This window comes from Ictidomys tridecemlineatus, chromosome 9 (genome assembly GCF_052094955.1).
Source record: "Ictidomys tridecemlineatus isolate mIctTri1 chromosome 9, mIctTri1.hap1, whole genome shotgun sequence".
Classification (NCBI taxonomy): domain Eukaryota; kingdom Metazoa; phylum Chordata; class Mammalia; order Rodentia; family Sciuridae; genus Ictidomys; species Ictidomys tridecemlineatus.
In genome coordinates, this window is record NC_135485.1 from 29,164,493 (window position 1) to 29,192,170 (window position 27,678).

General features: G+C 41.4%; 1 long non-coding RNA gene across 4 annotated transcripts; it reads right to left on the reverse strand.

Moving 5' to 3' along the window:
- Window positions 1–105: 105 nt before the first annotated feature.
- On the reverse strand, window positions 106–27,598 carry LOC120892384 (uncharacterized). 4 transcript variants are annotated; one of them, XR_005737037.2, is made up of 7 exons: window positions 25,047–27,598; window positions 18,980–19,111; window positions 16,492–16,665; window positions 14,824–15,121; window positions 2,980–3,472; window positions 2,617–2,699; window positions 106–1,699 (listed from the first exon to the last, which is right to left on the reverse strand). It is a non-coding gene; the product is annotated as an uncharacterized LOC120892384 (long non-coding RNA). The 4 variants fall into 4 exon arrangements; XR_013425759.1 differs by having other exon boundaries at window positions 2,980–3,178; window positions 14,824–16,665; XR_013425757.1 differs by having other exon boundaries at window positions 14,824–16,665.
- Between the last annotated feature and the right edge of the window lie 80 nt (window positions 27,599–27,678).

Sequence of the window (27,678 nt, forward strand, 5' to 3'; positions counted from 1 at the left end):
TCATATGTTTGAAATCAGAATTAAAGAGCGAGCCAAATTCAAAGTGACTTTAAATTCTATTTTAAGGTTCTCACAACACCTTCAAACTTAGTAAGCAATCAAAAGTTGATAGAGAACAGTCTTTATTTCCACATCAGAGTCAATAATAACATTGCATATATATATAATTTTGGTACTTTGACATTTCTTAAAACCTCCCCAAATACTGACAAACAGTAATACCATATGGTTGTTGACACTTTGCAGAGAGCAAACCTGTTTCCAAATGCAATACAACAAATATGTTAATGGATTGTTTCATTTCTGAATTTTAAATGTTCAACAGAAAACCAATTGCACCAAATGTACATGATATTTCTTAATGTACACCAATTGCATTACAGAAAGACATAGAACTGAAACATTCATTTATTTGATTATGAACCAAGCCATCATCTCTCTGGGTATCAGTTGAGGGGAAAGACATAAGAGCTAGGATTTCCAGATTTTTTGGATTTAGTAAGCCAATTAAACTAAACGAATCAAGAAGGAACCAACAACTAACATAGGGTTGCCAAGGAACTAAAACACAAACACACACACACACACACACACACACACACACACACACACAAAACCCCACTATCTATCAGGAAATCATTCATAAATAACCTCAAAATATGAGGAGGGAGACATAGTCTTTGAATTAGAAACATCCTTTAAGTTGAGTGCATTTAACCTGATATTTTTAAATAATCTGCTCCAATGTTCATATTCTTCGGATGCGGCCCTGGAGGGTAAAAGCTGTGTCTCTGACTTGTTTTTAGACCATTGATTCTTGACCAAAAGCAACTCCTCCATGTAACTCCTAAATTCTTCCTAGTTCTAAAATGTTTTGATTTTACGGTCCTAAATTTTATTCTAGACTTTTTGTACCAAAGTAGCTTGCAAACACGTTTCAAATCCAGTCTCTCGCACCTCATTGACACCACCAATGAGTGGATTCCATGAATGGGGTCTGGGCACCTTACCATCTAACAGACAGCAAGGGAGGGCCTCCCGAGACCAGGCACTGGGCCATGCAGTTGGGGACACAGAGACACAAAGCACAACTCATGCCACCTAAAATAAAGTTGCTGTAGGGCACATCCAGTGATACACTACAGGAGGTATGCCGGGTTCCTGGGTATTTAGGAGCAGCCCTGTATCCTGAGTGGGGTAGAGGAGGCTAAAGAGCCAGACGTCCTGGATAAGGGGATGGTCACGGTGTCTTGGCATCCGAGGGTTCCCACGACAGCAATGAGCAACTCACGTGAAACTGACCTGCCTTCAGAAATCACGGAGAATCCCAGGAACTCCATACCCTGGTGAGTTCCAGAGAGGACAGGTCTACGCGGTGGAGAATCACTGAAGATGCTGGAGAGTCAGGCAAACTCCAGTTCCAGGAGACCTGCAGCACCTCTTTAAGGAGTATGGGCTTCACCCCCAACATATTGGGTCTCACTGAAATGTTTTCATCAAGAGGATGAGACTGAGGCCCCAACTCAAATTTTCAAAGAACCTCCAGGTCAAGAATTCCTTTGTTTTTTGTTTTGTTTTGTTTTTTAAGGCTACTTCAGGCCTTCCCCAAAGTACCTCCTCTCTCCTTCCCTAGAGCTCACCAGCCACAGGCGCTGCTGGATGGACTGTAGAACAGGTTCACGTCTTCATTTAGATTTTCCTAAATATCACAGACAACAGTGACAAACCACTCAAGGTGCTTCTTTATGTTCAGTTTGTAGAAATATTTGAAAATTATATATATATATATATGCCATACCTATTTATTGGAAATTGGGACAGACATTAATTTCGACGGTGTGTCCTCACTATTTCTCGACTCCACCCACCTCTCTGTCTGCGCCCCAGTCCTCTGTTGTGCCCTCCTTGGCCTCTGTGCCTCCTTGCTGGCCTCCCTCTCATCTCTCTGCCACGCTCTCCAGCCACGGCCCACACTGGCACCAGAGTATCTCTTCATACCAGCCTCCCCCAGCTCTTAACCCTCTTTGCTCTTGGGCTGAAGCGTGTCCCTCTTCCCAGCCTGGTCTTCTCTCGTGCCACCTCCTCCTCCCTTCTTCTGGCTCCCACCACACGGGGAACATGGAGGCATTCTCCCGCCTACCCCCTGACCTTTGTGATTCTGTTTCTTCTGCCTGAGTGCTCTCTCCCCCACTCCTCTCTCATTGATGTAACTTCTACCCAGCGGAAAGAAAACTTCCCTTGACCTCCCAGGCCAAATCCTGCGCTGCTCTTACACATTTTCGTGGGACTCTGCTTTTTTTTCCCTTAGTCGTTATCCCAAATTTGCAATGCTACCGTTCACTAGCATCTGCTTCCAGTGCGGCAGGAGAGCTTCCTGAAGATGGGGCTGGGATCTGTTTTGTTCTTTTCTAACCATAAGAAGAGAGCAGGGCTGACCCAGAACCAGTGATCAATAAATACTGTTGAAGGGAGGGAGAAAAATGAGGCTATTCTGAATGATTCCTTACAGGTCTTTCTCTTCCTCCTACGCTTGTATTCAAATACAAGAGGGTATGTCCTGGTCACAGAAGTGTGCTGACCCTGTCAGGTCATTACCAGTATTTATCAGGAACCTACCATGTATGTATTGAGCACTTTTTCAGGAACTGGGAGATGCCACAGGGAGCAAAACACACCAATCTTCTCCTGGAGCTTGTACTCTGGGAGGAAGAAACAGTAAACATCCTAGATAAGTAAACTATGCAGTGTATGGAGAAGGTAAAACGCACTGCAAAGGAAAAGAGAGTAAGTTGATGAAAGAGGAAGAGAGAAGAGGGAACCAGCATCCATTCATTTTATGTTAAAAAAAAAAAAAATTGATCGGTGAGACTGAAATAGAAGGGACACCAGGAGGCTCATGAAGTCTAAAACAAGTTTGAAAAAAGCAACAGAAACAGACACAGGAACTCATTAACCTCAGGAGGAAAATTTCACACATACCTGAAAAGAACTGTGTCTAGGCACATGGTGGCAGGTCTGTGGTGGCCCCTCTCACTCCACAGGGCTTCAGCACCTTTCTCCAGAACAATATAAGTTTAACCGCTACCTTCTCCCTCTGAGTCCTCTCCCTCTCCTTGGTGCTGTTGGTGGATCTTTCTTCCACGTTCCTACGGCCTTTGGATGGTCTCCCTGCATCTCCCTGTTCGGTGATGATTTATTTTCATAAATATCAGCTCCATCAGAACACAGGAACCATGTCCCAGTGGCCAGTGTCTGGTCATTTTTAGCACTTGATAAATGAGTAAATCGTGGGTAATGACTGAACGAACACACACAGTGCGGGAGTGAGTGTAGCTACGACAACGAAGAGGCGTCCTGTCCCGACCGCCGAAGTCCTCCATGAGTTTTCCATATTTTTGTATGCTAATAATTATGCTAATAATCTTTAGCCTCTGGACCCCAGGAATATTGGAATAGTCAGACAAATTATTCTCTAGAAGGAATAAAATGCTTGGGTAAGGGCTTATTAGCCAGCTACAAAATCAACTTAATAAGTCCCAAAAAGCATATTTTAGTTAATTAGGATACATGATAAAGTAACAGAATGCATGAAATAAATAAGGTTAAGTGGTTTGGAGACATGTGGCCCACTTTGCTCAGAATAGCCCAGTTTCTTCCTGTCGCCCCCCCCCCCCCCCCCCGCCGCTCCGTCATTACTTTCCAAATAATAACTTCCCCAGTTTGCACAATGAATTAGGTAATCAACTTCATTATACACACATTTGTAGATAATTTATATACTGGTTTGTGAAGTCAAGTGTATTTCTAGCAATGGACATTGTTCAAAAAAAGTGTGAGAAACACTTTTATTCAGAGATTCAAACTTCTAAAGCTCTGGGCGAGTGGAAGGAGGAAAAGCAAGGGAAAATTAGAGGGGAGAAAAGAATATTGTGGATTGCCTGAATAGCCATTTCTTTGTTTTGTTTTGTACCATGGATTGAACCCAGCAACTCAGTCTACTACTGAGCTACACTCCCACTCCTTTTCTTTTCCTTAGTCTGAGAAAGGATCTTGCCTAGTTTCTGAGAGTCCCACTAAGTTGCTGAGGTTGGCCTTGAACTTGCAATCCTCCTGCTCCAAAGCTCCTGAGTCGATGGAATTACAAACTTACATTACTGCACCCAACCCCAAATAGCTTTCTAATGCTTATGCTATCCCTGTGTGGAAAGCAGAACCTTCCATCTTACAAATGGGGGAACTGAAGTTCTCAGCTCTTAAAGGTTGCCTGAGTCCCTATGCCATCAGATCATAGTGCAGTATTGAAATCTAGAGCTACACATGGAGAAATCAGAGCACTAATCTCTAGGATGTATAAAGCACTCAAAAACCTTAATACCAAAAAACAAATAACCCAGTCAATAAATGGGTCAACAAATTGAACAGATATTTCTCAGAAGAAATTGATCAACGAATATATGAAATAATGTTCAACATCTCTAGCAATTAGAGAAATGCAAATCAAAACTACTCTAAAATTTCATCTCACTCCTATCAGAATGGCAGCTATTAAGAATACAAACAACAATAAGTGTTGGTGAGGATGCAGGGAAAAGGCATACTCATACACTGCTGGTGGGACTGCAAATTGGTACAACCAACATGGAAAGCAATATGGAGAATCCTTGGAAAACTTGGAATGGAACCACCATTTGACCCAGCTATCCCACTCCTCGGTATACCCAAAGGACATAAAAACAGCATACTACAGGGACACAGCCACATCAATGTTTATAGCAGCACAATTCACAATGGCTAAATTGTGGAACCAACCCAGATGCCCTTCAGTAAATGAATGGATAGAGAAAATGTGGTATATATATATATACAATAGAATATTACTCAGCTTTAAAAGAGAACAAAATTATGACATTTGCAGGTAAATGGATGGAGCTAGAGAATATTATGCTAAGTGAAGTTAGCCAATCCCCCAAAAAAACCAAATGCCAGAATGTTTTCTCTGGTATGAGGATGCTGACTCATATTAGGGAGGGTAGGGGGTGGAGCATGGGAGAACTTTAGATAGGGCAAAGGGGAGGGAGGGGAGAGAGGGGCATAAGGGTAGGAAAGATGGTGGAATGAGTTGGACATCATTACCCTAAGTACATGTATGAAGACATAAATGGTGTGACTCTACTTAGTGTACAACCAGAGACTTGAAAAATTGTGCTCTATATGTGTACTGAATTGAATTGCATTCTGTCATTGTATATACCAAATTAGAATAAATAGATTTTTTTTAAAAAAAGAAAAGGCATTTCTTTCTGCACACAAACCACAACATTTGTAGCTGCATAAGATTTTAAGAGGGCATAATGGAACACACCTCCCACTCTGACCTAATAAATTTTATGATTCAATAAACATAATTTTTCTTTGAAAATATTTTGTATTTGAAACTACTTAATATTTTCACTCAAATGGCAGTTTTTAATATGAACTGAAGAAGGGACTGAATATTTGGGATTAATGAAATAAGCCATATGTTTCAGTCAGCTTTTCATCACAGTAACCAAAAGACCTGACAAGAACAACTCTGAAGAGGAAAAGTTTGATTCAGTCCATGGCCAGCTGACTCCACAGCTCTGAGACTGAAGGGAGGCAGAACATCATGGCGGAAGGGCGAGGCAGAGGGAAGCAGCTCAAGTCAGGGCAACCAGGAAGCAGAGAGAGCTCCGCCCACCAGAGACCAAACACAAACCCCAAAGACACACCCACAGTGACCTACTACCTCCAACCACACCCTACCTGCCTGGAGTTACCACCCAATTAATCCATATTAGTGGATTAATTCACTAATTAGGTTACAGTTCTCATAATTCAACCGTTTCACCTTTGAACATTCTTGCATTGTCTCACGCAGAAGATTCTGGGGACATTTCCTATTGGAACCCTAACACCATGCTAGGCAAAGTTACAAAACGTGAGCAGTTCTGTGCAGAGTAGTGCATACGTAAAGAATTCAGTCCAGAGCCACGGGTAGAGCTCACTGGTAGCATGCACTGGAAAGAAACATAAACAACAAAAGTCTATTTTTTAATTGCTATAGACTGAGAAGAGCTTCTTAAGTTTCTCTGTGCTTCATTTCACTCATCTACTGATACCCCCAAGATAGACCTACCTCACAATATGGTTATAAAGACTAAATGGAAGCATTGACCTCAGTAGTGAGTGAGCTGCCATAATAATAGAAATTCGGAGGACTGGAGCCAAAGCCACTCTCTTTTTACTTTTATTTTCACTTCCCTTTGACACACACCTCCGCCTTTAATGGTCTTTGCTTTGTAGTTTGGATCTGAAATGTTCCCAAAGGCCTATGTGTTAGAGGCTATTGGAGGTGGTGGAAGCGTTAAAAGGTGCGGCCTAGAGAGAGGTGTCAAGTTATTGGGGACAAGTCTTTAAGGGGAGAGTGGGACCTTCTTCTTCCCCTCTCTCGCTCACGTCCTGTACTTCACCATGGACACACTGCCGTGATATGTTGCCTTTCCGAAAGCAACAGGGCCAATGGGCTCCAAAACTGGGAACCAAAATAAACTTTTTCTCTTTATATCTCAGATATTTGGTATAGTAGCAAAAAAACAAAATAAAACTGGTTATTATAGAGTTCCTCTAACCAGAGCATGGTGGCATACTCCTGTAAGCTTGGGAGGCTGAGGCAGGAGGATCGTGAGTTCAAAGACAGCCTCAACAATTTAGTGAGATCCTGTCTCTAAATAAAATACAAAAAAGGGCTGAGAATGTGCCTCAGTGATTAAGCGCCCCTGGATTTACTCCCCAGTACCAAAATCAAACAAAAACAAAAACTCATTCTGCGTCTAGTTTCTCTTATTTTCCTATAATAACCTCCATTCGGTCTTTATACGTTATTTCTTTAAGATATTACTGAATTACTCAATTTGTTAGCAGTTTCCTAATGTTTTTTGTGTCTATCTTTATGAAGAATATTGCTTTCTCATTGTTGTTTTTCTTTTTTTTTTTTTCTTCCCCTTGTGTAATTTGTGTGTCAGAGTTTCATAGCAAGGGGATGCTGGCCTCATAAGATGAATTGGACAGTATTCCTTTCATCCTCTTTTCCTACAAGAGTTTATGAGACATTATTGTATTTCTTAAATATTTGATAGAAGTCACAGGTGAAGCCATCTGGGTCTAAATTTTCCCTGGTTGGAAATTTTTAAATTACACATTAAATTTCTTTACCAAATATAGGGCTATTCATGTTTTCTACTTCTTCAGTCAAGTGGCAAGATGTATTTTCTAAAGAATTTGCTCATTTTAGGTTGCTGAGTTTATTGACATAAAATGATTCATAATATTAATTTATTATCCTCTCGATGTTTGTTGTCACCGATGTAATGTGTCCCATTTTTTTTTCTTGATTTTGATAAATTGTGTTTTCTCCCCGTTTTTCTTAATAAGTCTAGCTAGAGGTTTGTAAGTGCTGTTGAAATTTTCCAAAAATCAACATGAGATTTATTGACTATCTCTTATTTTTGCTTTGTGTTATGTTGATTTCTGCTTTTATCCTTGTTATTGTCTCACTTTTTCTTTGAATTCAATTTGTACTATTCTTACTTTTTAAGGTAGAATCTCAGATTACTGATTTTAGACCTTTTCTAATATAAACATCTTTTTCTAATATAAACATTTACTATTATACAGTTCCTTTGAGACAGTGCCTTAGCTCCCTCTCATAAATTTTTATATGTGTGTTTTCATTGTCATTCAAACATTCTCCACATTCCTTGTGATTTCCTCTTTGACCAATGGGTTGTTGGAAGTGTGTTGTTTAATTCTCAAATATTCAGAGATCTCCCAAATGCCGTTATTGACTTCTAATTTAATTTCATTATGGTCAGAGGACATACTTTACGAATTCAACATTTTTAAACTTGTTGGGGCTTGTTTTATGAGTAACATATGGTCTCCATTGGTTAATGTACGACGTGAACTTGAAAAGAATGTGTGTTCTGGTGTCATTAGGGAGAGTCAGTTAGGTCCAGTTGGTTGATGAGGTTGTTCCAGTCTTTTATATCCTTGAGGATTTTTCTGTCTTCTTTCTTTATTGATTATTAAGTGGAAGTGTTGAAATCTTCATCTGTAATTGTGGATTTTTAACTTTCCTTTCAGTTCTGTCAGCTTTTGCTATGTGCATTAAGAACTGTCCTATTTTCCCCATGAATTTATAGCTTTATCATTATGAAGGTCCCTTCTTAGTCTTAGTAATATTCCTTTTTACATTGTCTGCTCCATCTGATATTAATATAGCCAGTCAGGCTTTCTTGTAACTAGTGTTTGCATAGTATATCTTCTTCATCCTTTCAGTTCTAACATTATGGTGATATATATTTTTAATTGATTTTTTTCATAGCATCTAATAAGATATTACTTGTCCTTCAGTCTGACAATCTCTGACTTTTAATTACAATGTTTATGCCATTTATATTTAACATAATGTTGTTAAGTTTAAATCTACCATTTGCTATGGTTTTTCAAATGTCCCATTTGTCTTCATTAATTTTTCCTCTTTTCCTGCTTCTTTTGAATTAGCACTTTTTAGTATTCCATTTTATCTCCACAGAATCTATATGTACATATACACACAAGTACAAAGAGTCCCTGAATTATGATGTTTCACTTAGGATATTTTTTGTGATGGTGATAAAGAAATATGCATTCAGTAGAAATTGGGAATCTTGAATTTTACTATTTTTCCTGGGCGAACACTATGTGGTTTATTACTCTCTCCTGATACTAAGCAGAAGCTATAAGACACAGCTTCAGACAGCTAGGCAATCATGAGGGGAAAGAGCCCACATTCTGTGGTATACTGTGTTGCTAAGGTATAACAGTAGGTAGAGAAAGTATATTAAAAGCATTTTAAACTTAATGATATTTGGGGATATAAGCCCACCATAAGTCAAAAAGCATCTCTCTATATAAAAACTCTGTATTTTATTTTTTTGTGACTGGATTATTTATAGCATGCACTTTAACCCATATGTACAAATAATATTATCCCATTTCATAGATAATGTAAAAACCTTACAGCCATAGACTTCCTTTTCTCCCCATCCGGACCTTCAACCTATTATCAAATATTTCACCTCTGATACTTTTATTAAATCTCAAAAACACACTATTATTAATTAATCTTTCTTTATACAGTCAATTAACTTTTCAAGAAATTTTAAAATGAGAAAACAAAATATTTTCTATTTTCCCATATATTTTCCTTTTCTGTTATTCATATTCTGGCTAGGCAGACCATAAACTGCCTACTCCATGTGTCCTCTGAGATTTACTCAGCTTACCTCTCACCAGTGTTTTTGCCCAACCTTGTGGAGTGTCGTTCTGGGTTTCTAACTGGTATCATTTTGCTTTTGCCTGAAATTTTTCCTTTAACATTTTTTGTTGTATATATCTGCCAGCAACCCAGTTCCCTCAATGTTTGCCTAGCTGATAAAGTTTTCATATTACCTTTGTTTTTGAAGAAGAGAATGTTTTCACAGGATGTGGAATTTCAAGTTTGACTTCTTTCTTTCAGAATTCTAAAGATATTATTTCATTGTGTTCTACCTTGCAAAGTGTCTGTGTCAAAGTCTGATCATTCCTTTGTGTGTTTCTCCATAAATAATGCATTCTTCTTTAACTGCCTGTAAGATTTTTTTCTGCAACACTGATATTCAGCAATTTTATTATGTGCCTTTCTTTCTTTCTTTCTTTCTTTCTTTCTTTCTTTCTTTCTTTCTTTCTTTCTTTCTTTCTTTCTTTCCTTCCTTCCTTCCTTCCTTCCTTCCTTCTTTCTTTTTTACAAGATTTTCCAGCCTCTGATTCATTAATGTTCTTGGATTTATAAAATATAGGTTTTGTCAAATTTTGAAATGTTTTACACATTAGTTCTTCAAATTTTTGTGCCTTTGCTCTTCCCACGTGTACCATAGATCATTCGATATTGTCCCACAGATCACTGGACCTCTGATTGGTTGATTGATTGATTGATTGATTGATTGATTGACTGGGCCCAGCCAAGACATTGATTGAGTTTGCTTTATTTGTTCAGGGTCACAGTTCTACGTAGACTGTTGTCCAATGTCGCAATGCAGTTGTTTCACTCTTTCTCCATTTTCCTAGTGATTTATAAAGGGCAGTTATGATCTGTTCCTTGTTACTCCATTGTGACTATCAGAGGATATCCTCTCCACTTATCTTTTGACAGGTAGAATTCTCTCTCTAGTGCACTCTGGGGCTCCAGACTTTCCAAAGGAGATTGGGTGGGTTAGACTGGCTTATGTGGAGCTAGAGAAGTAAGCACAGAATCTCCCTCAGTGACTTTACCTAAATATTTGATAATATAATACATTTTTTCTTGACAGTTGTCCCAGTTATAACAGAAACAACAGAGAGGACTTTATAGGAGAAGGTGAAAGCAGGTTAATCTTGCTAGGTTTTTCTGAATTCATTTGTTCCATCTATACCAGAGACGTGATGATAATATTGGCAGTCCCATGAAAGGATATGAAAAGGTTAGGAAGTGATTATCATTAGCTCTAGATGCTAAATTAAGTTAAGCAAAAGGAATTGTCTACCTCTAGGAATTTATAGTTAAAAGAACACATCCAAAGTACAGAAGAGAGAGAGAGAAAAAAAATAAAATAAAAACAGAGAAAGAAATCTTCCAAAAATTTTTGTTTTAGTGGTATTTATTTATTAAGGAATAGGAACTCCAGTCAACTCACAACAGCAACAAAAAGTTCATGTCTATTTTTTTTGGTACCTGATGAGAAAAATATTTCATAAAAAATGTGATGAATCCATTTGCTGAATGAAAATGAGTAATGATAGTTAAGTCAAAGGGAAAGAGAAGGGGAAGAGAACTGAGAAGAAAATAACATCAAAGCTGTGTCAAAACCAGGAGATTTAAGAATCATAAAGAGAAATAGACAGTTAAAGTAGTCAAGGAAAGGGACGATGGGAAAGTAAAGGATTTGGAGCACAATAGTACAAGCTCATAGTAGGTGCTCAGTGAAGGTTTATTTGGATGATGGATGATGGATAGATTGGTAGATGGGTGGATGACAGGAAAAATATAATAGAAAATGGTAAATGTGATGCTGAGGGTGAGCATTTGATTTTGTTTGTACACAGAGGAATCTAATGGAGACACATGGAATTGTAGCAGTGGGTTTTGGACAGTGGTAATCTGCAACTGTTTTAGGTGAAAATAGCACCTCCACACAGAGTTAACTCATGCTCAAAACCTCAGGTCACTTCCTTGAAGATCACTTCCTGAAAGAGTGACATGCCCTGGCCATCAATCCAAATTAATTAACCAGTTTTTTTTTTCCCTCTGTGGCACCCTATATTTTTCCTTTATTACACTTATCATGGTTTTCAAAAGTATTTGTGGGTAACTGTTTAATATCTGTTCTCTCACTAGACTGTAAGCTCTGTGTGGGAAAGAACTAGAGGCTTTTTATTTGTTTGTTTTCTTTTTCTGTTAATCCTGTGTTCTCAGGGTCTGGCATAAATCCTGGCTCTCATTAAGCTCTCCATAAATACCTGTTGAACGTAGGCATCAGTAAATGAACGAATTCACCAATGAATGAGATTGGGACATTGAGATGTGCAGAGCTCTGGGACCTACCAGTCTCCCGAGACAGAAAGCCTGTTTCCCCAAGGAGTGAGAAAATTTACCCCCAGCCTTTGCCGTTCACTTATTTCCTTAACTAGGACAAGATCATTTATGAGATCTTCTGTCTTCTGAGTCCTTTAATGAGGATCGTGGTTATTATGAAGCTTGGTTGAAGCGTGCTCAGAAGGGCTCAGGTATTTTCTCCCAAGCATCCCCTGGAAGGAAGCGGGGTTCACACCTCTGTTGAACCAAAGGCACACTCAAAACAAAAGCAACTTCTTTGAAATAGGCTTCATCGCCAAAGTTCATGAAATCTTACATTTTAGAAAATGATATGTCTGTATGGTTATTTAGTTTTTTATGTTTTGAGTTATTCGCTGGCTAATTAATAGAACTGTTTTGTCCATTAAATAATTAAATCAAATTGACCCTTCCACAGAATTCGCATTATAATCCTTTGGTTTTTTCCATATTTTTGAGAAGTGTGGGTTTATATGAAAAGATGGGTAGATCCTCCATAATTGTTTGCTGAATCTGAATCTGCCCACAGCAGAAAATCATGGCAGAGCTACCGGGCAAAGCAGAAAATGTAAGCAAGATTCCTTCCCATGGAGGAGAGCCCAGCAGGTTGCTATGAGGGGATGGCTCAAAAGTCAGAAGTGAGAAATCATCTATAACTTCATCTGAATCCAGATAATCAAAAGGAAATAATTATTACTACATGAAATGTAGGAGTTATGTAATAAATTATGTATTCATTATTATAAATCTCATTGTTTTAACAATTTATCACAACATTTAAAATGTTATTACTCTGTAGTATATTAGATTATATAGAGGGGGGGAAAGATTTTTAATTATCAAAGACATGACTTCTATCTTGGTCATATTCTAAGAACCTAATGTAAAACACACACACATACACACACACACACACACACACACACACACAGAGCACATCCTTGACTGCTTCCCCAGCAATGTGTTAACATCCCAAACTGGTCAATTCTGCTTCTGAATTAGCCAAGGTGGCATGCCCTACACATTCAGCTGTGGCTCAACTCAGTGAAAACTAAACACCCCGTCACTGGAGCAAACTCTCCTACAAACGAATGTGGTGTGCCCTCAGTTTCCTGATTTCAAAGGGATGTTACAGTCAGCTTTTCACTGCAGTGACTGAAAGACCTCACAAGAACAATTGTAGAGGAGGAAAAGTTTATCTGGGGGCTCATGATTTCAGAGGTCTCAGTCCATAGAAGGCTGGCTCCCATTCCTCCAGGCTCAAGGTGAGGTGGAACGTCATGGTGGAAGAGTGTGGTGTAGGGAAGCAGCTCACATGATGATCAGAAAGCAGAGAGACTTCATTCCCCGATACAAAATATATACCCCAACGGCACACCCCCAGTGACCCACCTCCTCCAGCCACACCCTACCCACCTTCAGTTACCATTCAGTTAATCCCAGGGGATTAATTCACTGATTGGGTTAAGGCTCTCATAACCCAATCATTTCTCCTCCAAACCTTCCTGCATTGTCTCACCCATGAGCTTTTGGAGGACACCACTTATCTAAACCGTAACAGTGGGATAGCCATACTTGCCTCCCAGGTGGGCTTTGAGCATTCAATGAAGCAGTGCACAGGAGCAGGCCAGGGAAGGGCCTGGCACCTTACAAGTTGTAGGGCTCATTCACTGCTCTGTCATCAAAGCCCACTGGTTAAATGTTAAACTGTCCCTGCCCCAAATCCATACATTGGTGTCTGTTTTAATCCCTAGTGCCTCAGAATGTGGCTATATTTGGAGATAGGGTCTTCACAAAGAAAATTAACTTAAAATTAGGTCATCAGAACAGGTCCTAATGCAGTGTGACTGCTGTCCTTGTGGAAGAGGAAATTTGGACATAGATAAGTACAGGAGGAAGACAGCATGATGACACAGGGAGAAGATGGTCACTTACAAGCCAAGAGGCATGGAATAGCTCCTTCCCTCAGGGCCATCACAAGGAACCAACCCTGCCAACACCATCTTGATCTCGGACGTCAGCCTCCAGAACTGGGAATAAATATGTTTCCATTGTTTAAGCCTCACATCCATGGCAGCCCTAGCAAACTAACAGACCACTATAATAAAAGCTCTGGGAGGGCAGGGGTTTTATTTTTCTTCTACAATGTGCCCTAAGGGCCTAGAATAGAGTCTGACAGTCAGTGTCAGACTCTAATCCATAATTGTTGAAATATGGCATAAATTCCAGTCCTGAGCTTAGCACAGATATTTAGCAAATATTTGAAGACCAAAGAAAGGATTCTATTTCCCAAATTCCAGATGAGGACATAGCCTGAAGAAAATGTTACCTGATTTGTAAATGAATTTATATACGCTTTATAAAACTTTAGCTAGCAAGTCACATTAAAATTGCCTTAATTGAAAAGGGGCAAACTGTCGTGAAATCCAAGCTGGTCTTGGAAAAGCCACATTTGGTAGAATAGATGGTGAAATGTTTAAGGTCCAAACTCCCTGGCCAGAATTTAAGCTCAGTGCTGTAGAGCGCTCTCTTACCAGTCCAACCCGAGTTCCCCAAGACTGCTACAGAGTCACCTGTCTGCGCCTCACTTCCAGATGCACCACCTTGCTAGGTTCTGCTCAGATCCCCCCTCATATCCGTCCTTCCTCACCCTCTAACGCCAAAGTAATATAGTCTTTTCCAACAATTTTCTGAAAACACATCACTTAGTAATCTTTGTGTGGCTCTGATTTCCATTCTAGAGTGAAAGTTCTTTGAGTCAGGGACTTTTAAAAATATTCAATTCTATTGCTAAGTAGGAGTCCAGTAAATGTTATAAATAGAGTTTTAATGAAGTCATTGAGAAACAGCATAGTAGGCATTTACACCCAATCCCAGAACTGACAGCAGTAAGAGCCAGAGAAGGCACCGGCAACTCCAAGTCTCTTTAACAACTTGGGCAAGAGGCCCGCCCCTTAAAAGTAGGAAGTAATAGAGTCAGCGGAATGCCGCAGCCTCTGAAAGACAGAGTGGCCTTCCTGTTAACATCAGTACACCATGCTTAGTTTTTGAGTAACACCTATCTGATCAATGCTGGGAGCACCCTTTCCAAAGGATCATATTACTCTTTCCTTTCCCATTGAGCAGGCACTTACCTCAGATATTGAAATCAGCAACAGGATGCAGAGAAGCATTCCATCTATGCTTTCGTGGGTCTTGGCAAACAGCGGAGTGGGTTTATGCCATCACAGGTAGAAGAAACACCGTACAGAATTAATTAATGTGGACTCTTGTTTTTTGTACTGTAGATGATTTCTGATTCACTTGGAATGAAAGGAAAATTCTTTCCTCCTGATTTGCTGCAAAGTCTTTAGGAAAACTTAATGTGATGTTCCTCAAATTCCTTCCTGACCACTTGATCTCATCTTCATATGACCTTGAAAAGTCACACATCTAAGCAATAATGGTAAAAATCACTAAAGACAGGGAAAGGATTCCTAATGTCACACATAAATGTGAATGATATTAGAGTCCAGCTATTTTAGTAAGCATTCCTCATTTAATCCCCAATCTAACTTTCTCCTCTTCCTCCTCCTCTTCCTCCTCCTCCTCCTCCTCCTCCTCTTCTTCTTCTTCTTTTTTTTTTTTTTTGACACTGGGGATTGAATCCAGGGCACTCAACCACTGAGCCACATCCCAGCCCTTTTTTGCATCTTAATTTAGAGACAGGGTCTCATTAAATTGCTAAGGCTGTCTTTGAACCCACAATCCACCTGCCTCAGCCTCCAGTCACTGGGATTACAGGCGTGCCCCATTGAGCCTGACTCTCTTCATTTTTATGTGATATAACAGGGCATTTTACATGGAACTTTTATTTGTATTTTGAATACAATATTCAATTGTAGTATTTCCCTAGGGAAATAAGGCTCTAAATTATACTATTTTGAGTAAAGTTTATATTTATCAAGCATACTTCAAAGAGCTAGGATGTAAGTCAGTGATAAAGTGTTTGTATATCATGTGTGAGGCCCTGAATTCAATCCCTAGCACCACAAAAAAGGAAAAGAAAAAAAAAAGTAAAAGGTGTTTTTAAAAGAATATACTTCAAAGATAAAAAAGAAAGTGATATATAATAATAGTGCATAAAATATAAAAATAAAAATCAATACTTATTAGTCATAACAGACATCCTGTTTATGGACAAATACATTTAAATTTTAAAAGTCACTTATATTGTCAAGGAAGTTAGTTGTTAAAATAATATAGAGTTGTCTTTTAAGTACAAAGAGTTGTAATAAAAATTAAAAAAATAAAGCCCTTCCTCTAATTAGCTTATAAATAACTTCTAGAGTTTCAGCTCACTAAAAATATTAACCTCAGAGGAGGTGGTAGTAACAACTTAAAACATAAAAACAATTTAAAATTTTTTTGAAAAGAATTTTCTTTAGATTTGAAAAGAAAAATTGAATTACATACATTTTTTTTTATACAGGAAAGATTTTCTTAAAAATAAGCTTTTCTTTTCTTTCCTAGTTTCTAAAGGCTGTGGAATAGGAAGATTGTTATCTGGAATTGAAATAACGTAATCAAGTGTCATTGGGAAGGCATCAGACACCGTGGTCACTGTTTCTGAATTATACAATGCATCTTTATCACATCATCTGTACCAAATGGTCTAGATTAAATTAACTAGGTGTTTGGTTCCCCACACACACCAAAGATCTAAGCATACTTTTCTCCATGGACAGAAGAGAAGAAATCATCAAGAAATTTGAGTAATTTTGTTGTTACCCACATGACACTACTCAGGAGAGCTTTCTCACCTAATCAAAACCAAAGAGTCCTGAGCTCTGGACGTTGGAAAGATACTTTCAAATGCTGGACAACAGGGAGAATCTTGGATATCTGATGATGGAAAGAGCTTCTCCCCAGGACACGGTGACAAACTTGTCCTGTGTCCTCTTGTCCTCATCCTCTCAGCACCAAGTGAAAGCAATCTGAAAATTTGCTCCATATGGAAATAAAGAAACAGGGAAATGGAGAAAAACTTGTGTGAATCTGGGGGAAAGCTTCATTTTTTCAGATATCCACCAAAGAATCAGAGAAACCTGAGGTATTGATGTGGATTGGGGACCCCACCATCATCAGTTTCTGCTTCTTTTGAATTTTCATTTCTCTCGTGTTCAGAACAGAAAAGGGAACTGACCAGATAAATTACTGTGCCATTCTACTAGCGTTTGAATGTATTTCCCTCCTTTTTTAAAAAGTGGATTTTTCTTTTTAAAAATGTTACGTTATTCTGGTGTAACGGACACTATGACTCCTGGGTGGAATTGCGTATTCCGTTGGGCTAGAGCACTCATTACTTCTTTTAAAATGTGTGCTAGTTTTTTTGATGTTGTGACAAAACACCTGAGAAAAACAACTTAAAGGAGGAAAGACTGGTTTGGGCTCAGTTTCAGAGGCTTTAGCCCATGGTCGGCTGACTCCACTGCTCTGGGCCCGAGTGAGGCAGGACATGACGGTGGGAGGGTATGGTAGAGAAGATCTGCCTCCATTTGGCATCTGGGAAGCTAAGAAAGAGCAAAAAGGGGGCCTGGGGCAAGATATATCCTTCCAGAACACACCCCCAGTGACCTGCTTCCTGCAGCTAGGCCCTACCTTCTACAGTTTCTACCACCTCCTTAGACTCCACCAAATTATAATCCCACCAATGGATGGATCCAGGGATGAGATCCCTCATGATCCCTCACTTCCCCCAAAGTTCCACCTCTGAACATTGCTGCATTTGGAGGAACCAAGCTCTCAATAAATGAGTCTTTGGGGGACATTTCAGATCCAAACATGACAGTATTCTTAAACAAAAAAAAATATAGTATTTTTTATAAACCTGTGAATTTTAAGAGCTAGATTTCATGTTTCACGGCTAATAGATCCATTTGCAACAATAACGAGAAAAATCAAAGTGCAAGTCTAGATGGATAATTTGGATCTTGAATGTCCTCCAAAGGTTCCAGTGCTGAAGAGTTGGTTCCCCAGTGACCCTTCTGGGAGGTAGTGGAACCTTTGAAGAGTGGGGTTCAGCTGGAGGCTGTTAGGTTACAGGGGATATTATGAAATGCCCCATTACCCTCTTTCGCTCCCTAGCACGAGGCAAGCAATTGTGCTCCACCATGCTCTCCCGCCATGATGTGCTGCCTTGCCACAGACCCAATGCAAGGGGGCCAACCCATCATGCACTGCAACTTCCAAAACTATAACCCAAGTAGATAATTTCAGGTATTTCATTGCAGTGCTAACACGGTTCATGTAAAATTATTGAGTAGCTAAAATATTCTTTATAATCTAATAAACTGAATATCATTGTAGGTTTTTTTTTTGTTCCTGTCACAATCAGGTCACTTTAAATGTTCAAAGACCAAAAAAGTGCTATAGCTAGTTTGAAGTTCCACGTTTGTTTGTATTCCCCTTCCTTCTTTTTGAATGTTCTGGAAATACAGTATACGGGAGACGGACACTGGAACTTCTACCTAGACATATTTTAATGTATTCATGATAAAAGAAAGTATAACACAATGAATTAAAAACTGAATAGATGCCTGCCTTCTTTTGGTCTGAGAACACATAATAAAAATAAAAGTTAAAATTAATTCAGTGAGCATGGCTCAAAGGATGGTAGCTGGGTGGGGGTGGGGGTGGGGCGGGGGAACAGAGTCAGGGAGACAAACAGGATGCTGGGAGGTGAGAAATAAGGGTGGGGAGTAGTGGGCAATCTCAAGAGGAACTAACAAGATCTGTTGCTTATAGTTACCCAGAAAACTTTTAAGAACAATAACAGACAAACAAAAGTAACTTAGTCGAGAACAAGAGGGAAGCCAGAGCCCTCCAGCTGAGACCATGCACCAGAGTCTTCTGGGCATTCAGGGCTGGAGGTCAGCTCCCTCGCACTCATGTCCCCGAGTGCTGACTCTTCTGTTGGCCTAGGACACAGCACATCTGGCAAAGGGCCACAGGACAGGAGATGGAGCCTGTGCCCTAGGAAGTACACGTTCTGCTTTGAGGAATAGGAACTTGGGCTCTATTCAACTTAGTTTGCTGGCTTTTAGCTTTTTCTCTTTGGAGAGGTTTTCAAGTAAAAACATTCTTTTCAGGAAGAATTCTAGTTCCAAGAAGTTGCACAGGCCCAAATATTCAAGTGGCCATTAAAAAGCCAAAGAGTCAATGAAAGATGTTCGCCTCCTCCAGTGCCCTCACCTCCACAGCCCCTCCCCTCAGCTCCCTTTCAAACTCCCAAGAAAAGAACCTCAGTACCTCTGAGTTGCGGATGCTTTCGGGAGACCACCTTGCCAATTGTGCTTGGTCCTGAATTTAGTTATACATCGCTTGCCATTTCTTTCTAGCTCTTTTTAATCTCTTTTTTTTCTTGTTTCCAAACTATACATGCTAATTGAGAGAGAGAGAGAGAGAGAGAGAGAGAGAGAGAGAGAGAGAACACATTATTTAAGGGCAAGTAAAAATATATCACTGCTTTGATACAACCATCATAATCATTTTCATATTTTCTATTTAGTAAATCTCTTTTTTTTTTCCTTCTTTTTTTGGTACCAAGGATCGAACCCAGGAGCACTTAACCACCAAGCCACATCCCCAGCCCTTTTTAATATTTTATTAGAAACAGGGTCTCACTGAGTTGCTTAGGGCCTCACTAAGTTGCTGAGGCTGGGTTTGAACTTAGGATCCTCCCTCCTTCGCCTCCCTAGTCATGGGATTACAGGCGAGCACCACCACACCCATCTAGTAAATCTTTTAATTTCAAGGCTGATGAAGACTTCCTGGCTGTTCATTAAATACAACTATGTGCTGATTTTCATGGACCAATCAGCAAAACTTCCAAAGCATTTGTGAGTATAGATTGGAAATCCAGGATGGAGACCTAGGAATAGGTTTTAGTCCTCTTCACAGCCAAGCACCTGAAGGCCTGTGCAGCTATGCTTGTGCCTGGAGGCAGATGTTTCAAACTTGAGACTTGGGAGATATAGGTACACAGTCCACGGGAGTGAACAAAGGACAATGCCAAGTCTACATTCCCTGAGCACATTGTACCCACTTGTCTTTTTGCAGGCATAGTCACTGAAGGAGAAGATCCCCCCCCACCCTGTGTGTGTGTGTGTGTGTGTGTGTGTGTGTAGAATTAGCAACAAAGAAAAAGGTGGTATATGCATGTATACATATGTACATAAGCAGATGCTTCCTAAATTACAGTAAGTGGTTTGGATTAATGATTTCTCAACTTCACAAGGGTGCAAAAGTGATATATGTTGAGTAGAAACCATACTTTGAATTTTGATCTTGTCCAAGGCTAGGGACATATGGTCAGACACTCTGGTGATGGATGCTGGGCTGGGTGGTGAGTGGCAACTCCCAGTCAGTCATGATCATACAGTAAACCACAGGCACTCCACAGTGGACTACGTTGCTAAGCCAGGATGTTTGGTGGGTTAGGTGTAGTTGGTGCATTGATAGTGATATTTTCAGTGTACAGAGGATTATTGGGATGTAATCCCATCAGAGGTCAATGGGTGTCTGTATGTATTTCACCCACTGGTGCATGTATCACAATTCCTACTACCTTCTGCACTGTTGGGACTTTATGTTGAAGTTACATTCAAAGTCATTTGTTGTTGTTGTTGTTGTTTTTAGTTGTAGTTGGACACAATACTTTTATTTATTTATTTTTATGTGGTACTGAGGATCAAACCCAGCACCACGAACATGCTAGGTGAGCTCTCTACCGCTGAGCCACAACCCCAGCTCCCCCACATTCAGTGTCATTTTTATGTGTTATCATGCAACTCACATGTTCGAGAACCTTCCTAGGTTCCCAACATTAATTTCCAACATTCTTTATGATACAGCTTCAGCTGACCAGTCCTACCTTGTCCCACAGCAGCCAGAGTGAGCCATGGAAGAGACTACCTCCTCCGTGAAGATTTTTGGTGTGATTTCATGGGCAAGACTGTAAGCCCTTGGAAGTCGTGCTATGCCGTTCTATGCCGTGCTATGCTGTGCATGCTATGGTCTGGTTATGCTTTGAATGTGTCCCTTCAAGGGCTCACGTATAGAAATTGAGTCCCCATTGTGAGTCATTAAGAGGGTGGAGACTTAATCCCAATATAGCATTTAGAGGTGGGGCCCTTGGGAGGTGGTAAGTGTTTGATGAGGTCACCAGGGTGGAGCCCTGTTGATTGACTGGTAGTAGCTTTATAGAAGAGGAAGAGAGAGCAGAAATGATACCCACACGTGCTCCCTGTCTCTTGCGGTGTGATGCCTTGCACCTTCCCGGGATTCTGCCAATAACAAGGCCATCGCCAGACACACCCTCTGCCTTGGACGAGACCAAGTCAAGTTAACCGCTTTTCTGGATGTTTCCTCATTTGTGCTATGGTGGCATTGTCGACAGAAAACAGCCTAAGACACCATACATGAATACTCATATTTTTTTAAAAAGGGAGTAAAATTTACCTTGTTATCTGTTTTAACACCCCTATCATTTTCCTTTCGAAACATTACTCATTACATTCTACATTATATAACAGTCAGAATAAAATATCACTCCAAATTCCTTGAGTGTGGAGATCATATTCTACGTTTTTCTTGCACATCCCCCAACCCAGACCTATGGTAAATTTCCAAGCAATACTTTAAATTTAAATGTAACACATTTAAATTGAAATGTACTTTTTCCTTAACACAGAGAAGGGCTGGAAACAAAGAGTCTGTCTCGATTCAAAACAAGGTGAAAAACAGTCTCATTTTTAAATGAGGAAGAAGTTTTTCTTATTTGTAGGTCTCCTGTGGGGTTTTTTTTTTTTTTGTTAGTTTGTTTGTTTTGTTTCTCAGTCTGCCTAGCAGCACAGAAATCTAGGTGGCCATGCTATGATTTGACTGCCCACTTCAAAACTCACTGAAATTTAATTGTCAATGTAAGTAGCATTGAGAGGTGAAGACGTTAAGAGAGGATTAGATCCTGGAGGTCTGTCCTCCTGAATGGATTCATATAGGGGGTTCCCGATAAGAGGAAAAAATTCAGCTCCTGTCCTTCCTCTGTTTGGCACATGATTGCTTCCCTTCCTGGGTGTACTGATGTAGCAAGAAGGCCCTTGTCAGATGCTAGCTCCTGGATATTGGACTTCCCAGCCTCCAGAACCGTGAGGAATGAATTTCTTTCCTTTAAAAATTATCCATTGTGTACGTTTTCTGTTACTATGACAAAATACTTGAGGATGCGTAGTTTATAAAGAAAAAGGATTTATTTAGCTCACAATTTTAGAGACTGAAAAATCGAAACAGCATGGCACTGGCTCTTTTAAGGGCCCCATTGTCTGTATCATGACATGGCAGATGGTGGCATAATGGCGAGAGTGTGTGGGGAGACTAAGAGATGTGGTGAGATAGAAATTCAGAAAGACACTTGGTCTGTGAGAACTAATTCAGGGTCCCAAGAAAACTACACCAACTCCTTCTATGGGCAAGCCCTCAGTAACCTAAGACCACTAGACCCCACTTTTTAAAGGTTCTACAATCTATTAATATTCTCATATCTGGGTCCAAGCTTCCAACACACAAACTTCTGAGGAACAAACTACATATAAATCATATGACCCAGTGTGTGCTTAGAAACCAAATTCAGACCATTCCCAACTCACCAATAAGTTACATTCTAAATCTTTATATGTTGTGGGTCATTGATTTGGAAATTATAAATTATTTCCCTTTGAAATAATATTTTTTAAATTGAGTTAGCTGTCAATAGACCTTTATTTTATTTATTTTTATATGTGGTGCTGAGAATCGAACCAAGTGCCTCACACATGCTAGGCAAGCGCTCTACCACTGAGCTACAACCCCAGCCCTGAAATAATATTTATACACAATGCTTTATGATCTCTGACAAGTCCCCAAATGCTGATTTATACTCTCAATGATGCAGACATAGCATATTTGCAAGAAAATGTTGAAAGTGAAGCTACTGACATACTTTACAAAAGAAACAACCAATAAACAACCAAATGTGAGCAATTTTTTTTTTTTTTTGTACCAGGGATTGAACCCAGGGGTGCTTAACCATTGAGCCCTGTCCCCGGCCCTTGTTATCTTTTGAGACAGGGTCCCATTAAGTTGCTTAGGCCCTGACTAAATTGCTAAGGTTGGCCTCGAACTTTCGATCCTCCTGCCTCAGCCTCCTGAGCCTCTGGGATTACAAGGATGCACCACCACACCCTACCACGTGATTGTTTTTAATTTTTAATGATCATGATTCAGGAAAATAGGTTTAACTACAGAAAAATAAGTGTATTTCCCAGCTATTCTCTCCTAGTTGCCATCATCCACCCTTCTCTTGGTGCCTGTCTTTCTCTTGTGGAATGAAGATGTAGCCTGAGGGCCCAAATCTTACTCTGGGTCCCTCTGGCTAGTTACTGACCCTAACACCTGTCACTCTGCTCCTGGTCTTCTCCTCTTCATGGATCTTCTCCACGGCCCTCTGTCCCGGCTCCCACAGGCACACCCTGAACCTTGCCAAGCCCCAGGACTGCTTTTATAGGTGGTGCTAGGTACTAATCTCACAGGTCTCCATGCTCTGATAACTCACCTCCAAACCCTCCAGGTCACTCCTTATTCCCAACACATGTGCTCTTCAACTATTTGGAACGAACGTCCAGATTGTCCCTAGGTTATCTCTCTGGACCCTTCCTGTTTTACCTCTCCAGCTGAGACTGCAAGATGCAATCTTTTGTGCCACTGTCCTTGGATCGCATGGTCCTGCCAAACACAACCCTGGACAATTGTCCACATGCACTAGAAATGCTGGAAGCTCCGGGGTGGGTGGCAGCAGGGTGAGGAATGCATGCCCCCAGTCTGATCTTTCTCAGAACTCTTGGTCATTCTAATTCAATCTGGGTCTCGTGGAAATCCTAAACCGGATGGACGGATGGATAATACAAGTGGGAACTTGTAAAGATGCTGGAATCTCTAGGCCTTTTGTCACGTTTAAGAGATGGACGGCCCTTAGACTAGTATGTCCAATTTAACTTCAAAATGTGGTCCTGTTCTCCTCTAACACGGGAATCTATCTGCACTGTCCATCATTTCACAAGCACATGACATTTTTCTGCCTTTGTCATTTCGCCACCATCCAACGAAAAGGAGAAAAATTCCTGGAGAAGCCATAGAGAAGCTCTAAAAATATAACATTAGAGAAGTAAGAAGGAATCTTAAGAATACCGATCTCTGCCTCAGAATGGTTACCTGCAATGGAACTAACTGTGAGACACAGCCACAGGGGGAAAGTGGGAACTGGTAGTGGCTTGTGTCCGCCAGGCCCCGAGTCAGTTCCAACAGGGTGTTGCTGTCTCGAGACAGTTTAGCTGTTATTCAGGAACCAACAAATGCTTATGGAACACCTTCCCTGGCTACAGGTTGTTCTAGGAGCTTAGAAAAAGGAGAGAATGATAGTATCTCACACACAGAGCTCACACTCAGGAATAGGGGGTAATAAGTACATAAGAAAATGGGCAAAGTCACTTTAGTTACAGAAACTTTAAAAAAAAAAAAAAAGTAACCCAGATACTAGGGAGGCAGAGTCAAGAGAATTGTAAGTTCAAGGCCAACCTGAGCAAGACTCTGTCTCAAAATGGAAAAACAAAATAAAACAAAACCATAAAAAGGGCTGGTGATGTAGCTCAGTGGTAGAGTACCCCTGGATTCAACCCCCAGTACTACAAAATAAACAAATAAATAAATAAAATAGGACAAGAACTAGATAATGAATGGAGAGGGTGGGACATTTCATATTGTGTGGTTGAGGAAATCCTCCCTGGAGAGGTCATATTTGAGCTGAAAACTAAATGGCGAGAAAAGAACCATCCAAATGGAATTCTGAAGCATGGGTTTTCACCTTGTGATTACAAAACGGCTGCAGCTTCAAGCATCACACCCTCACATCACAACTTCCCAAGTAGGTGTGGGAGTGTCCTATGAGGACTATTTCCCATAAGCCTCTAGTACACTTCCCTTCAGCCTCCAATGGACAGGGTTAGGTTACATACCTACTCTCCAACCAATCACCAGCCAGAGACTGAGATTGCCATGGCAGGCTGGAAACAAAGATGGCGCCACTGAAACCAGGGAGGCGGAGCCTTCCCTGAGCACATGCCACCCCTAACCTAGCCCAGACCACCAGTTGTCAGCAAGAACAAGGATAAAGCGGCCACTCCAAAGGCTAAGCTTCGATTTGATATTTGATTTACCCAGGATTTCTTGAACACCTGAGGAAGTGCTAATGTTAGAGATAAAAAGAAAACCTAGACACCACTTTTACCATCTCTGCTGCTTGAGAACATTCAGTGAGGAGAGCGCCCTCTTCGCTGGTCCTGGGTATTTCAAAGTCATTGGATTGACCAAGGCACAGTCCATAGCCACATGTGTTCCTGGACCTTCTTCTCATCCCTTCATCTGGGGATGACTTTTCCTGCCTCTCAATTCATAAGCAGTCAGATAAATAAATGTTAAAAACAGTTCCTGTCCTCACAGAGTTTCCATTCTAGTGCCTGAAAGAGAGAACGGACAGTATTACAAGAGGTAATATGCAGGCGCTCCAGAGCAAAGGAGCAACTCAACTGGCCCAAAGGGTAGGTGGGTACAGGAAGGTGCCACAAGGAGATACATTTTGGAGAAAATGTCACATAAGTCAAGACTTAAAGAATGAATAGAATTAAGGGAAATGGGAGTGGAAATCAGGAGTTGGGAGAGAAGGCAAGGAGACTGTTCCACCCAGAAATTGTGAGCAAATGCCCAGGGGTGGGGAGAGTGAGGAAAGGAAAGGAACCAAGCTCAGCATTACTGAAAGACAGAGTGGAAGGGGAGAATAGGTACAAATGGGGTTTTGAATGACAGGTAGAGGCCAGGGCAGCAGGAGTGGGAAAACTGGACTTTATTCCAAAGGAAGTAAGCCATGGAACGGACTGACATGTTTTAGGTTTGCATTTTAGAAAAGCCCCCTTACTCTAATTTCCTTGCCACACTTCAGCCCATGCTACAAATAGGATGTCCAACAAGGCACTGTGGCAACAGGGTAGACCAGGATTGTGGTCAAGGAGGATTCAGTGAATGATAGGCTAGGGCCTGTTAGGGAGCAGGGAGCCATGGGTAACTTCAGGCACTTCTGGTTTGGGCATCTGGAAGGATGATGGTGTCCTTTGCTGAGCTACCCAGCACTGGATGGATGCAGTTTTTATACATGTCTCATTTGAGCTGACTCCCACAGGGTGCTGAACGCAGTGTGCTCATTAATTAAACTTTTTTTATGGCTTTTTTTTTTTCCTCCTTCACCACCTTCCATATCAAAGTAACTCCCTTCTTACTTTGGATCACATTTTTCTCCAACAGATCTATTTTCCTCTTTCCCTTTGGGCCTCTATCCACATGATCAGAGTACAAAACCCATGGTTTATGGGCTTCAACTTATCATCACTCTATGCCCTTTGAGTGAAACGGTATGTTTTGAGCACCTACTATGAGCCAGGCACTCAATACAAACACTTCCAGCATTCTCATTAGAATGGCTTTTCAGCTACTATAAATCTAAGGCATCCAAGAAGACACTTAATGGTCAGTGATCATTGAATTGCAATTAGTAATTGATACACACTCAACTTTTTGTGTTTTATTCATTAAAAAATAAAACCCTCACCGCTTTACATTTTAAAGATTAATCATATGGGACTGCAGGATGGCACAGTTTTGGTTGTCCTCCACGTGGTCGTTTGAGTTACCGAGTACTATTATAACGCCGTGCAGCTTCATAAAGAGGCTGAGAATCCATGTATCCATTGCATTTTAAGTAGGACCATGCCAGGATGAAGCATCAAAGTGAGAATGGTGATCTTAAAGGGCTTTTAAAACATCTTGAAGCAATAACAAGCTATAGACTGAAGCAGGGGTGTTTTTAAACATTACACGGGACTAAAACAATTGAACCAATTTGTCCTTTGTTCTTTTTATTGCATTCTTTATTATATTAATGCTGTTTAAAAAGAAATTCAAAAGGCATTAAACTCTAGCACCGAGCTAAGGGCCTGGCTTGGACAGAAAGTGCGTTTCCGTCGTCCCGCTCACATGCAGCGCGTGAAGGCCACTGAGCTCGCTCGCGCTGGCTCCTAGAGAAGCGACATAAATGAAAGGTCGCCAGGCCGAGCCCTCAGCCAGCCGGAGCTCTCGCTCTGGGCAGGAGAATCTCACCGAAGTTTGCCAAGTTTTCTGGCAGGCCGGTCTGAGCAACGGCCGCCTTTTCGCTCCAGTGGCAGGCCTGTGGGAGGTGCATGCCCCCAGGGGTCTCCCAGCTTTCAAAGAAAAGTCCCGCGAGCCTGGGGGGTGACGCCCAGGCCACCCCAACGCTGGGCAGACGAAGAGGGGGCTCCGAAGCCCCAGGGCAAAAAGAAAGAGCGCGCCTACAGGGTGTCCGGTTGATCCTGGAAACTCGGGACCCTTTCAGGCTCGAAGCCCCTCCAACTGACCCCTCGCCCCAGCTGCCGCTCGTCCTCTCCCGAATCCGTCCAGGTCCACCCACTTCTGCACCACTGCTGCCTTCGCTGTTTTTTCTTTCAGAGTTGTGTGTGTGCCTGGCCCAGGAGGGGCCGCGCTGGCCGCGGGGCCCAGCCCTTCCCGCCGCGCCCGGGGCCGCCCTTCCCGCCGGAGCCGGTGATTGATGGCCCCGGCTGCCCGGGTCCCCCGCCTCGGCTCGCCCGCGAGCCCGGCTGTGTGTTTTGGAAGCGGCGCAGCGGGCTGCAGCCGTGTGACGCCCGGAGCGGGCAGCGCCGCCCTTCCTTCCCCCCGGGCTCGGGCGGCGGCGCGGCGCGGCGCGGCGGCCCGGCCAGGCGGGCGGGGCGCGGGCTCCGGGGCGGAGGGCGCGGGGAGGGGGCGCGGGCGGGGACTCGGCTGGGGCGCGGGGCTGG